Source organism: Bombus impatiens, unplaced genomic scaffold, assembly GCF_000188095.3.
Source record: "Bombus impatiens unplaced genomic scaffold, BIMP_2.2 scf_0263, whole genome shotgun sequence".
NCBI classification, from domain to species: Eukaryota; Metazoa; Arthropoda; class Insecta; order Hymenoptera; family Apidae; genus Bombus; species Bombus impatiens.
Window position 1 is genome coordinate 94799 of NT_176682.1, and position 14776 is coordinate 109574.

At 40.3% G+C, this 14776-nt stretch overlaps 1 protein-coding gene across 8 annotated transcripts in view; it reads left to right on the forward strand.

Moving 5' to 3' along the window:
• The window catches only part of LOC100741423 (regulator of G-protein signaling 20), a 19895-nt gene extending 14539 nt beyond the window's left edge, over positions 1-5356 (forward strand). For all 8 annotated transcript variants that reach the window (XM_024366959.2, XM_024366957.2, XM_024366960.2 and 5 more), the window contains one exon: positions 1-5356. The gene's annotated coding sequence lies outside the window, so the exon portion shown is untranslated.
• The last annotated feature ends 9420 nt before the right edge of the window (positions 5357-14776 follow it).

Consider the following 14776-nt stretch of genomic DNA (forward strand, 5'->3'; position numbering starts at 1 on the left):
TGGCAGCGGACCAACAGCCTCCGTCTCTCAGTAGGTAGCCCCGAGGCGACATTGGGGACGCCGCGACGCTGTCAACGCTGGCCGATGACGACGGAAGCCGGAGGACATCGGCGTGAAAACAACAAGGAATAGTATCAGCTCTAAGGTGTCGCGCCTCGACGAATCTCTCTGCCCTCATCATAAAGCAAACAAAGAAAAGAAAGAAAATGAAAAAAAAATAAAATAAAGTAAAATAAAATAAAATAAAATAGAATGAAATAAAAATCGGGATCTCAAGCGTGTGGAGATTTCGAAGATTTTCTCCTCTCGTCGGAGAATACAAGAGAAAGAGGAAATAAAAAGTTTTCCGAAGCGAAACTCGCGACTCGCTCTTCCACGCGATGCCACATCGGGGCCAACGTGCACGAACTTGACGATGGACTGAACTAAATAAATAAAAGTAACTAGATGAAGAGGAACGACGAGAAATTGAAAAGAAAGGAGCAAGGACTAGGATGAAAAGAGTAGAGAAAGGAAAGAGCAGCATGAAAGGATCGCGTATACGTTGCGTTGATCCATTGACTCTTTCTTCCAGGACACTATGGACACACGCTCGTTCACGCGTGACACACGAGTATAGATCGAAGAATCGAAAACACAGAGACATATACACACGCGGGTCGGTCGGGGATGACGTTCATCTTTCAAGGAAGTTCCTAATTTCCATCGTCTTTAGCGACTGATCATCGCCGATGATCTCTCTCTTTCTCCCTCCTCCTCCATACACAAACATAACCATAACCACCCCAACCCCTCGCTCGATAACGAATTAGTCGTGTTTTTCTCTGTCTCTCCCCGCTCTCGAGCTCTCTTCTTTCTTTTTTCTCTCTTCTTTTGTACCATTGTTTTTCTTCGTCCCCTCGTTTCAACCCCTCTCTCTTTCTCGCTCTATTCAGTCGAACCTCTTTCATCGTACGAGTTAGGGAAGATCTAGAGATTCGAGGAATTTCCTGCGATAGAATCGTTTAGAACTTGGGTCGCTCAGGACGATAGAGTCATTCAAAATATCAGGATCTTGCACGATAATGATATTAGCGAATTTTGATAAGTCACAATTTCTAGGTCGTAGACAAATTTTATGGTATCACGTCGAAATGATTTGTAATTTGTAAAACTCTAAGTGTTTTCATTGCCAAGCTTACATTTGTCAAACTGTATTCGTCAAACCTGTGAAATTGCGATTCGTAGAATTTCACTAATAATATGTACTCGGTTGTGCATGAGCATCCGATATTGTTCAATCCTACTTTTCTGTGATTAAGATTGCACAAGACAGACAATGACCCGAGTTCTCGCAGCACAGGGGGCTCTGCATGTTCCAAGAGACGCGCGAAGAAATGAAAATCGCCGAAGCAATATCCAACGCTGGAAACGATCGTCGTTAATAGAATCGATTGTTGGATACTTAGAATCCCCCAAAATATCAACGAAAGAGTAGCGAAACGACGAATATTCCGTGACGAGGCTCCCATTAAAAGAAGACACTCTTTTCTCAATGTCTTGTTGACGATGAAACGGATCTCTGCTAATAGAGGCAGAGATTATTTTCATAGAAAAAGGAGTGACATTTCGTCTGGTCTTAGGGTGCCCTCAGACGATCAATAATGTCAATATTTCAAGATTCTCAACATCATTGCGGCTTGTCAATAAATATTGATGATATCACCAATGATGACGTATCGTCAATATTTATTGCGACAAACCGTATTTTCTCGTATGTTCAATATTTATTGACGATATCTATCGATCGTCCGAAGATCTCTTTATACGTATTGAGAGCCTTGAATATTGATAATAAATATATACATATATATACATATTGCATGTTTGATGGCATCCTTACTTGTAATCTGACAGACGAACTCGAAAATCGGTGACGTACGGTTCGTCTCGTCACAAATCGCGATTTCTGCAACGGGACCATGAACAGATCGAAGTAATTTATTAGCAAATAAATGGTAAATGGGCCTCGTTCGTGGAATACTCGTTCGATGAAAAGTATGTCGTTCGACTGTAGAATACCAGGTCAAAGAATATCAAAGAGCGTTAGCATAATTCAATTACGGAGGCGTTGTGAAGTATTTTATTACCATCGCACTAGCATCGTAGAAACGTAAACAGGTTCGCAAATTTGTTTGTCAAATTCATGTACTCGATCTTGGATTGCTAATTCAACGAACCCTCGACACTATTCTCTGAACGTTCTTCCTCGTTTAATCGCCGTTTCTTTAAACATGCCGCGTTGCATCGGCGATTCGAGATCGACCCAGAGGCTACGCGCCTCGACAATCCGATTGCTAATTGAGATTTAATTAATTCAGCCCCTTGCATTCCGACATCCCTTCGACTTTCTCCGTCTTGCATCGATATCTTCCAGCAACAAACGAAAACTCTGTAAAGAACTTCGTTTGAAAAGAGTTAGAGAATACACAGATACCATTTTTATTATCTAATACGCATCGGAACATAGCCAAAGATCAACCAAATCAACCGATCGAATCGCATCGTGCGCAAGTAGAAAATTTCTTCTTTGGAAGGGTGCAAAAGACGAAGAAGAGAGAAGAAGAAAGAAATCCTCGACGATCTTCCCTCATCGACGCCTGCCACATTGCAAACCTGGAAGCCGTTTCACTTCTATTTTCGCGTGGATCGTTCATCAAGATGGCCTCCATCCTAATGAACGAAGCAGCTCGTCGTCCCCGAACAGCGTACACCAAGTTACTGCCAGCGAGATGTACCGTGGATCGAACACGCCTCACGTGGATGACCAAGAAAGAAAAAAAACGAAGAGTAAAAATGATGCACGATCTAGTCAGAATCGCTCGAAGACGATGGCGTGGATGAAAGAAAAAGGCCTAAGCGAGAAAGTTTTCAACTTGGACCGCGAGTTCGAACTGACATTTGGAATATCGTTCGTCATACTATCGATGCGGCGGCGAGAACAGAGTATCACGTCGCGTGACATTTCTTCGTCTCCTATTGTTGCACAAAGTTATCGTCCTTGTTAATATAATTTCGTTACTTTATCGATGAGGGAATGTAACGGATACCTTTCGTTTTTCATTTTCTTTCTTTTTTTACAAAGATGGCGAACGATCGAAGAAGTTGGAACGCGACGCGATATCTTCGATTCTCGCGCGAGACGTTCAAGCTCGCTCGGATACTGTTCGACGCTGTGTAAACGACCGAAAAATTTTTTTTACAACCGCGATTCATTATCGAAGGTACTTAATCGATGTTTAAGGGTTGTTACTTTACGCGGTCGAACGTTCGACAAGTTGATCTCACCATGATGGATCTCACAGCAGCGCGCTCGAAAGGAGGAAAAGATAAGAGTAAAATAAAGAAAACGAGGAATGAGTGTGGAACTGCGAAAGCGGAAACGAACCGAATTTAAGCGTGTCTCGGACGAGACACGCGCTCCAACACATGCACATGAACAGACACGTGACCAGGGTTCCATATCGCTCTTGTGAACCTCACAATTTTACCCATCCAACGACCACGAGTAAAAGTAAAACCGATGGACACCTGAACTGGAGTCACGTTCCTCTGTGTTCGCGCTGTTTCATCCCTAACCTTGCAAACCAAAAGAAACAACAACAAAACGTGAGCATTAAAAAAAAGCGAAAAAAGTAAAAAAACGATTAAAAATCTGAGTCTACAGTTCTTTATATCGACACTTTCATTTGATACTACCATTTTCTTCTTGTTCCACAAATTTTCTATAATCTTTACTTCCCCGTGATAATGACGTAGGATTGACATACGCCCCTGGTCACGTGGCTGCGCCAAGAATAAAAAAAGGAAAAAAAAAAAGAAAAAGAGAAAAATCGCTCGCTCGAAGCTCGTCGATCAGCGACGCTTAGGGGAAAGACGCGCGAAATCGTCGCGAGCCGATTGCACAGGAAAACAAGCAGAGAAAAAAAAAGCAAAGAGTGAAAAATACTAAAAAAGTTCGCACAGTCAGTCACAGCGGTTGGCTACTGCCCTGTAGATAATATTCTAGATAGTAAACACGATGGCGGAGGAAGGAGGATAAAACTAATTATACATGCGAATATATGAATATACATAATATATATATATGAATATAAAAGGAATCTAAAACAAGAATATATATATATATATTATAAATATATATGAAATCTCACCTACACATAAACAAACACACGCGCGCGCGCGCGCACACACACACACACACTCATGTGCTACATATGTTCGGCATTATAAATATGGTGGCAGGGTGCGAATCGCGCGCACGAGGGGGAGAGAAAGGGCGGGAGAGAGTGGGAGGGAGTGAGCGTAAAGGTGAGAAAGAGAGACAAATATCGGACGATTTTTTCATTCTTCCGTATTCCATTCCCATGCGAGAAGACATCATTCGCGATCGAGCATTTCACAGGCAGAAGCTGACGCTTTACAACCCCCGTCTCGTTGTTTTCCACCCTCCAACTGATCGATCAAATAACGACGAAACGGTTCACCCTTTCTCCTCCCATTAACCACTGTCGTTTCACGTGTGATCTCATTTAAACACATCTCTAAAACGAGAACAAACGTAAGCTTCGTTCATTCTCGAAGAAGAGAACGATTATGGTGGACAGAAACTGATTTTTATATACGACCACATCCAATCATTTCCTCCTCGCCCCTGTTCAGTCGTGAAACAATATTGACGTATACACGAGATATATGACGATGAAATATGAAGGAAAAGGCGACTTCTACCGGAAGCAACGAGACACGAAGCGATTCTTCACGAAAGCATTTCCCCCTGGAAACGGGGATGGAAAAGAATGACGCGGGGGTTGATGTGCGTGAAGACGGGGCAAGAAACGAGAAACGCCGGTGGAAAAAGAAGTGAATTACGGTGAAATTGGTCGAGCGTCATCTTCTCTAATAAACGCACAATTTTTCTGAACCTTCGATCCCCTGCTTCTTTCTTCCGGTAGCCCTTTTATAACATAATAAAAAAGAAAAAAAAGAAGAGGAAAAAGAAGAAGAAAATCGTCGTTCGATTTCGATTACGCGATTCCTTTTGTATATCACTTTGAACGGCAATATTTGTACAGCACCGGAGGACGCCCATCGCGGAACCTTTTCGTTACCGCACACGATCGTTCATTTTGTGTCGATTCCTTTAAGAATCGTGGAACACCTCTAAGTTTTTTACCCCGAACGTTTTCGCGACTGGACATACGACGGAGTTCTCCTCCCTGCTTTTTTTAGCTCGTCACAACCGGCGGAACAACGGACAATAGGCAATAAGAGAGGGATGGAAATGTGAGGGTTAATAAACTGGTGAAACATTGAACGTTGCCTGGTCTTCGAGTGTTCAATTATATACATATATTTACGAATTCGTCTGATTATGAATTTTAAGGGGCTGATCTCAATTAGCGAGGATCGATGAGCCTGAGCAAATTCTCGAATCTCGAAGGTAATTCGTCGAGAATTTTTATATTCTAACTTCTTTTTTAGTCAGCTCATCTTTCGTAAATTTCTTTTTGATCGATTTGAAATTGGTAATCTAAGTTTCAATTTAAAGTTAATGTAAGTTTCAATTTGAAGTGAAGAACGATCGAAGTCTGTTACGAATTGTTGCGGAATTTGTTAGTGTCCATTGGTGCTCGCAATTTGAGTTCAGTTTTATGGAAATAATGCTCAAACGCGCTTATTCGTTGTAAATTAAATTTTCCAAGTATTCGATACGAAATTTGCAATTCTTTCGGATTACCATGAATTCTTATCGTTTGTTTGTGTGGTCGGAAGAATGATGCGTACCCTTACCAGAGACGCCATCTACACGATCCACGAATCAACAGCTACATCATTTCTACCTACTTCGTTTGAACATTTTCACTACACACAAATAATCAACCAATAAGATAAAAGACTCGAACGAGGAGATGTAACATTTGTAAATTTTTTACATAAGAAAAAAGAAAGGATAATCAGGTAAGTACCATATTTTGTCTCTCTCTTCCCCTTCCAATATCCTGTATTTCTAATATCAACATTAGAATTACCAGCCTTTAATATGTAAGTTTCTATTCCTAAATCTTAGCGCATCTTTTTATTTTTAGTAAAATTTCGATATCTGAAGTAAATTATGAATTTTCAATTGCACGCGAGTTTCAATAAAACTATTAACGTTTATTCTGTTATCTTTATTACTATTTATCTATTCATTTAAACTAACCATATTACGTTATAATACATAAATACATTATCTAACTTGGATCAACTTATACCTTACCATATACAGGGTGGTTGGTAACTGGTGGTACAAGCGGAAAGGGGGTGATTCTACGCGAAGAAAGAAGTCGAAAATATAAAGTAAAAATTTTTTTTTTAATTTTTCCATCGAGACATCTACAGTGAGATCCGTTATAACGAGACATGATAAAGTGCACGCGTACCGAGCGAAAATTCAAAGTCGATTTTCTCGAAAACAAAGCCTCAAACGACAAATTTTTATTCTATATTTTCGACTTCTTTTTTCGCGTAGAATCACCCCCTTTCCGCTTGTACCACCAGTTACCAACCACCCTGTCTATCTGGATTTACCTATTGAATACTTGATTTTTTCCAATTTAAAAACCGACATAACAACTATCCTAAGACTCCTAAATAACGATATATCTAGATGTACCACTCATAAATGATTATAATCAAATCAATACGACTTGCTGATGTTTCCATTTCCAACAAAAGACAAAATTAATTTAGTCGAAAACATTTGCACGATTGCAAAGATTAAAATATATTAGGGCTACTTTGCAAAAATGATAAAGCTTGGTTCCTCCTAGTGTTGATATTCCAAAGAAAAATGGGAATCTCTTTCGATGTGTTTCTTTCGTTCTACAGAGATCGATCATTACGGGGATTCGATTGTGATTCCAACGAGTTTGTGCGAATGGAAGCGTAACTCGCGCCATGCCCTTAATGGTATCAGCCTCATCGTGGCCATTTAGGGAAGAGGGTCGTTGAATGTCTTGCTCGTTTATCGATCCTCTTCGGGACGATGCCATTGTCGGACTTCTTCTTCTGCCTTCGATTATCCAGAAACGCGTGTTTTCGCGAAAAAATGTCCACGCGGATCTCGCGTCGCCTTTCTTCTCGGCCGTTTCGCTGTTGGACTTCCCTCGTAATGCGTTTCACCTGAGGGACCGTCGCGACTGTAAAACTGAGAGGCGTGTAAAGAATTTTTCCGTCTGTCAGCGGGAAGGCTGAATTAATTTGCAAAAACCGTTTAGTTACGCAAATAGATGCGTTAATCCCTTCTTGTCTGCAATCCACGATAGAATCCACGATGACTTCTTTCATTGGATTTGAATTAATCAACAACTTCAGCGTCATCAGATTTGAATATCAGCAATAAATCTCATAGGAAGAGAAAATTGATAGATCGATGGGAATAAATTTGAATACTTAATCGGTATTGGACAGATAGGAAAGATTCTTCGAGGGTGAATTTTCGCGCAGTCTTTGGATTTCCTGGTAGATGGCGCCATCAGGGTCATCTGAAGAGTCAACTGATACTGCGTGAATTGGACGAAAATGAGAGAACTTATATAACGTTTTGATAAAACGCCAAGTTCCATTTTTTATACAAAAGTAAGAAATCCTGAGTTTTTAGGTACAGATTAAGTTTTCTTTATCCTTTCGTTGAATGATATTAATGGATTCCTTACTAACTAAGAGAAGGGAGAAATCCTCGCCTTTAGTGAAGCTACTTTTTAAGAAAGATGAGCGATCTCTATTTACTTATATTACATTTCATTCTCTAATAAAATACCTAGCTAACCGATAATACAGATCCCTGCAATTGCATGCTCGACCAATCAAAACTGAAAAAGTGTCCATCTTATCGGTACACCGCTTCAATCGCGATAAAGGCGAAAATAAAAACACGATTCGAATGGAACCATCGACTCGTCCGTAAAAGCTTCCTCATCGCACGTTCAACTCACGCAATTAATATCAAACATCGGGCCAATCAAAGTTAAACCTTTTCTTTTATCTCGTTTTCTTGCAAAATCGTTTTCTTGCAATTACAATAGTCGACAATCGCGCGTCCATTAAAAAGGAACTGTAGGAATCTTTGAAAAGGAAAGAAAAAAATGAAGAACGAGGAGAAAAAGAAAGAGCCAAGCATGCCCGCACAATTTCTAAGCAAAAGCGAGCAGCTCGTCACCGGCCTAAGCCGCAATTTCCTCGTCGAGGGGTTAATCGCGGCCATTAAGTTTCCGATTACATCCGAGCCAATTTATCTGGTAATTTCGCGTGATCGGATCAGCTTGCGCGCTTCTATGTCTTTCCTACGCCTCAGTCTATCGTACCTTTTAATAGAGAGAGATGGTTGGTCGCGGTTCATCGTGAGTAATTACTTACTCGTTGATAGGGACAAGCGCGTTACACGTATAAGCGAGCTGGTTTTCGCGAAGAAATCTCGCGTTACGCGCGGTTGCTGGCCAGGACGCGAGCCAAGGGGAAGGAACAGCGTGGGTCTAGCACCGAGGAAGCGGACGTTGTCACGCTTTATGTACTAGCAAATCCTACGCGTTCGCGCCAGCTGCAGCTGCGACAAGCTAACTTTAGCCAGACACGCTCGTGTTCCTCTCAACTGCCCACACGAGGCCGTCAGGGTAGTACGCGTTACTGTTCGAATTTGTTATAATACTGTTTGATCAGTTTTCAGAAGGTTTTAGCGTTGCATCGTGTGGGTGGATGGGTGTTTTATGTATTGGATTCCTTGGGTTTGAAATGGTTGGCGGTGAATAACTTTGGGATTTTAGAGTGATGGAGCATTCTCTTTTTTCTTTTTTCAACGAGTAGTGGATTTAGTTGAAATTCGTTCTTTTGAGATTCGTTCTTTGCGTGTTGGAAATTCTTTTCAGAATTTTAATATTTGCATATTGGAACATCGAGACAGTAAATATCGATAGGAAATATTAACTGATCGGAGGATTGATTAGGTTTTGAATCAGAGAAAGATATCGGGAGTATTAGAAGCGGAAAATATAAAGATTGGGTTTTTTCAAATCGGAAACGATATTAAGAATATTCGAATTGGGAAATATCGTTATCGCGAGCCTTCGCACCAACATAATATCACGCTACAAATAATCACCCTGCCAGTATGAAACTACGAACGTGAGAAAGGAAGTTTCCCTCTACTATCGTACCTAAAACGCATCAAACCATAATATTATATCCATGCATAATAGCCATTAAAGTCCACGAGGGAGACGTTACTCGTCTCGGCACGCAACGTGGCTCGAACAGCCTGATTGAGATATAAGAATCAGCGCGAATCACGGAACGAACCTGTCGCGATAACCGCAATTTCGTACGCGAAATTCCGCATCGAACCTTCTCTTCCCTCTTCGTGCCTCTGTTTAAGCAGGCTAATTTCCATCGTTCACAGTTAAAATTACGTCGAGAAGCTGCGATGGACGCTCGTAACCGTAACCCATAACCGGGGTATCCATTGCCGGACGAACCACAAACGCCACGTGAAATCCGATGCGATACGTGCACGCCGCTCCCTCGGCGCGTATATTCCGCGAGCTTCGAGGAAAGAGGATTCCGCCGCGTTGAGATCGCGCGCGTTCGCTTTCTTCGACCGCCTCACAATGGCCACAACACGCCACCGCGATTATTTTTCATCCGCGGTGATCAAAGTCACTGGTGTGTTTCGCAAGTAAACTGCGAATTTTTTTGCGTCTCTGTGAAATTATGCATAGAACGTATGTAATTAATAAATAGATACGGGCTGTCCTCAACTTAAATGTCAGAACTTCGGGAACGTGTTCTTTTTAACGTGAACGTGGAAAAGCGTCCTTTTGAGAGATTCGCTAATTTTTGCTGCATTTTGGAGAAAATAAAAAAAGAAAGAATGGCCAACAAGTTTCTGTTTCTCATTTATCTATTTACGTTTATTTATGCATGGTATCATCTATTTAACGAAGATACTGTGATAACAAAATGCTAGGCTCTTGCTGAGCTTTAATATTGATCTGATTTGATAATTGCAGTTTGACATTATTGTTCTGGTGGTGTTTGGTGCACTGCAGCTACGATTCCGTTTGTCAGGATAAATAAGTGAAAGAACGTGAACTTCATGTCATTATCTTTCGCGATTTCCTCTAAAATGAGGCAAAAACGAGTAAATCTCGAAGGATCTTCTTTCCTTGTTCTTTTTTATCGGCCCCTTACATGCCCCCGAAATTTTGACATTGAAATTGGGGACATTCTGTGTATATAAAATATCCGAAGTATAATGTCCGTTATAAAGTTTAATATAACAGATAATTTTCTGCTGAGTTTCACTTGTTTAATTATCTCCATAAAACTATAAAGTTACATACATATCTGCTGTCTATTTATAAGTACATGTGAAAAGAAAAGCGTATACATGGTGTGTATTTCTCATTCGAAAGTTTGAGCCACCTACCTTTTACAAATTCTGTACATTTTTCTGTGAAATAAGAATATTATAATTGCGGGTGTTATTTCTAAATATACATAATGAATTGCAGTTTCAACACCGTAGAATAGTAATATTTATTTTTGCTTTTAACGAAGTAGTTACTTCTTTCGAAGCCCTAACATGCTCTAAACTTTTGAACAGGAGTGTATATGTGTTCGTATGTATAGGGAGTTGCGAGGTTTGGAACTTTCTCCTGTTTGGTGCAGTTTGAAGATGAATGGACGTTCTTGGGTGTTCGAGTTTAATGACAGATTGTACTTAATCCTCTATAATCGGATTTCTCTTTGCTCGTGAAAAGGAGAAGAAATTATAGTTGATTACTGTTTTTCATTTTATTGATTGAATATGTAGGTATGCAGATTAGTGGCTGGACGATGATATAGTGACTAAAATATATAGTACCGTATTCAGTATACGAATTATTATAATAATAGATGCAAATAGAAATATAGATATATATGTATATACAGACTGTTCATTCTAATGGTTCACGCGATTCTTCAATCGTTTGCGGCAACACGTTGTTGATTAAAATTAACGTGTTGTCGAATGATCATGCTACGTATGGTAATAAATACCTCGAAGATATTTTTTTTCTACAATGAATTCAAATTTTTTCGTTTCTCTTCCGCTAAAATCTTGATATTGAAAAAGCAGTCTATTTATCAACTTTTTCAATCATTTCCGTATAAATCAATCCGAATCAAACGGTTAACTTCGATGAGATCAATTATTTTTCCTTAGGGTATAACTTAAGTAACCAACTATGATATGTACCCTTGAACAAAACATTTTCAAATTAACATCTTGAAACATTTTCGAAAGAAATTGAACCTCTACTCTCCGTTTTTTAACCTAACGTAAAACAAAGGGATAGGAAGTTCGCAAGTTGCACACAATGAATCTCTCGTAGCCCGAGTGGACGCACAAAGGGATGCATTCTGGGAGCCACGACCGTGTCTCGGCGAGACTCCCCATGCAAAAATCTGCGCGCGGGCTCGTGAATATTTTTCCTTTTTTATTCTACGTCCAGCTACCGGCTACAGATCGAGGCGATCGAGATCGCATGGGCCGAGGAGAAAACCGAACCCGGTTAAACTCTTTCACTGCCCCCGCCTCCGTTTATCTCCTCGACCGTGCTGACATCGTTTTCACGGCCTTCTCTCCTCTCTTTCTCTTTCTCTCTGCTCAGGTGACCTGCCTCTTCCATTTCCCTCCTTCGATTCTCTCCACCTCAAAAGCTAACGCGGACAATGCAACTTTAATAACTACATTTCAACCATCCTTTGGCTTTTAACGAATATAAAGCCTATAATGGAGCTTCTAACGAAGACTACAAATTGTTGAAATTTATATGTAACTTGGTTGCGATTCTTAAATTTATACATTCGAATTTTGTTCCTGCTTTAAGAGACGAATAAAATTGCAATGTTTGACAACGGGAGACTACTTTTAAGAAAAGCTCGAAACGAGAAATTACACGTATCGGTAATAATTCTGTATCCTTGCCTTAATTTCTCAACCATAGAAAGACACAATTGGCTTAAAAACTACAAAACGTCGGCAGAGTTAAGAAGAGGATTTATCGGAATATTGAAAATTTATCCTGGACAAATTTCCTGAATAATTGAAAGAGTTTGAAAGTTATAAGCGCCTCTGCAATATCGGGTCACTACAGCCAATTTCGAATTAACTGGTCGCTCAATGCTACGGTAACACAACCCCCACCACGCTAACCATCCTCGCTTTTCACCCTTCACTTCTATCGCCAAATTTACCTGAACGAACCTCCACAATTCAACGAGTCTGAAACATTAACGTAGCCTCGATATACCGAAACATTTCCCAGAATCGTACCGCTTGCATATTAAGGTAAATCCTTAGGTCTCTTCCTCTTCTTTTTCTCTTTTCTTGCGGTGATGCCAGAGTACCGAAAAGAAGCGATCGAGTTGAATTATCGTTAACACATTTTTATCCTGCACGTACACTCAGCTTTACGTACGCCTTCGAAACTCGCGTGGTGTTTGGTGCTTTCACGATCGAACGACGGTAATCGGATACAAGACGCCGCGCGGGGAATCGGTAATTAGCCAGGGATCCGGCGCATCTTCGACCCGGCGTCGCCGGGAATTAAAGCGTTTACAGTAATTCGGGGTTACAATATGGCGAACCGGCATTGGGTAGTTCACGATCCTTAGCTCCTCTCTCCACGTCTATAAACAGCGTTCGTTATTGCCGTAACTGGCGGCCGGATTATCACGATTAATATTGTTGGCGTATTCGGAGGGAATCGCCGAATCCCGGCGTGGAAATGATAAAATAAGTTAACGCGCGAGTAAAACTCGCCAGTCGGATTCGTTCGTTTTAAGGCGAACTCGAATTTATCGCGCCAGAGTTTCTTTCAAGCTGGAAATTGTAGGAACTGTAATTTTTGTAGATGCGACTGTTTTTGGATGAGATTGTACGTACGTTTTATTGAATGTGGAGGTCTAAATTTAGTTTCGAATGTAGCAGAAGATACTGATCGTGATTTTAATAGTTTGGTACGAGCAAACTCACAAAGATTGTTTTCTTATTAAGTGTAGAATGTGTCTTGAATTCAGTTTCGGAAATAACAGCAATTTTCCGATCGTGGTTTTAATAAATTGGTGTAAACGAAAGTTTTTCGAGCAGATCGTGTGTTTTCTTGCTAATCGTGTTTTTTAAGTATAGTCCCACGAAACAATAGAAATTTTAACGTAAAAATTCACTTGTAATTTTAATAGTTTGATGTGAACAGATGTTTTGTGGAGTAGTCGAATGTGGAAAGTGTTTTAGATTTAGTTTCGAAAATAGTAGAAATTTTCTGATTGTAGTTTCGATCGTTTAATACGAAAAAATATGTTTCTGATGTTTCATTCGATGTAAATGTGAATTTAATTTAAATGTTACTTTTACTGGTACCATTTTATTCTCTATAATATATGCTTCTTGGAATAATCTCGCGTGTAGCTGTTCTTATTAAACTCTGTAAACAATGATTCAAGCGGACGCTATCTTTTAAAAGAAAGTAACGTAATAGCGTAAAGAAATTGTGAATTGTGTTCAATTTCGATATTTGTAATAAAAGAATCTTGGATAAAATAATACCGACTGTTTCGAACACATAGTGTCACGGTTGAAAGAAGTATGGAAGACATTTTCGGCTCGGGACACCGTGTACATGTAATCGAGGGGATGGCCTCGGGCAGGTAGTTCTTTCCAGGCTGCGTATCGAGAAACGTGAGAAGCGCTATAATATAATCCGCGAACGTAAAAACTCGAAGGTCGGGTCGATAGCTGTCCTCGGTTGTGATAATGATCCGAGGAGGCTGGCTTTTAAGGGAACGAACAAAATTCACCCGGCAGGCCTTCTTTATTGTCATGCTCGGCCACCACCGATTCGGATTCTGCTTTTGTTTTCCAGGGAAAAGAGACCGCCTTCGGCTTGTGAAAGTTTTCAGAAGGCCCACAAACCCAACTTCGGAAAGTGATATCGAGAGCACTAACTTATTCACATTCTTCGAAGCTTCAAGAACATGAGAACAGTTTTAACATTTTATGGCCTGATCTCACCTATGATTACAACACTTGAAACGTTATACGTTTTATCTTATAATGAAGCTTGATTCCTATTACGTAGTTTTGATCATTTCCCAACCAATTGTGTTTTTCTATCGTTAAAACGTTTTTTAGGTACGTTGCTAATCTACAACTTCTCGTTGCGATTTTACGAGAAGTTTTTCTTCATACAAAGGCTATAGAGCCTTCCTTGAATCGTTAAAACCGTTTTTGTTTGTTGAAACGGGAATGGTATCGAAACGTAAGAGCTTCGAGAATTATAATGAGATATTGGCTTGCAATTGATTCGTCAAATCAGCTACGATACTCGCATAACGAGAGTTATTTCATGAATCGATTCCCAAGAACGTCACCAACAACTAAATTTATTCGTTTAGCAGAAATAATTGGTCCGATATGTTCACGATCATGGATCTATATATCGACTCACAACATTGGCAAAAAACTATGTCACCTAAAATCCACGAGGAAATTTGTCGGTTTCTGGCAGAAACAGGTGGCTCAATTCGTCCACACTTATAAATCTGTCGATGGTTTCGCGATACAGTCGAAACTCGAGTCGGTCGATCTCAAAAACGACCTCGATTTCCAGCAGACGTATCGTAACTCGGGATCTCTTCAAGGCCGCGCGTTACC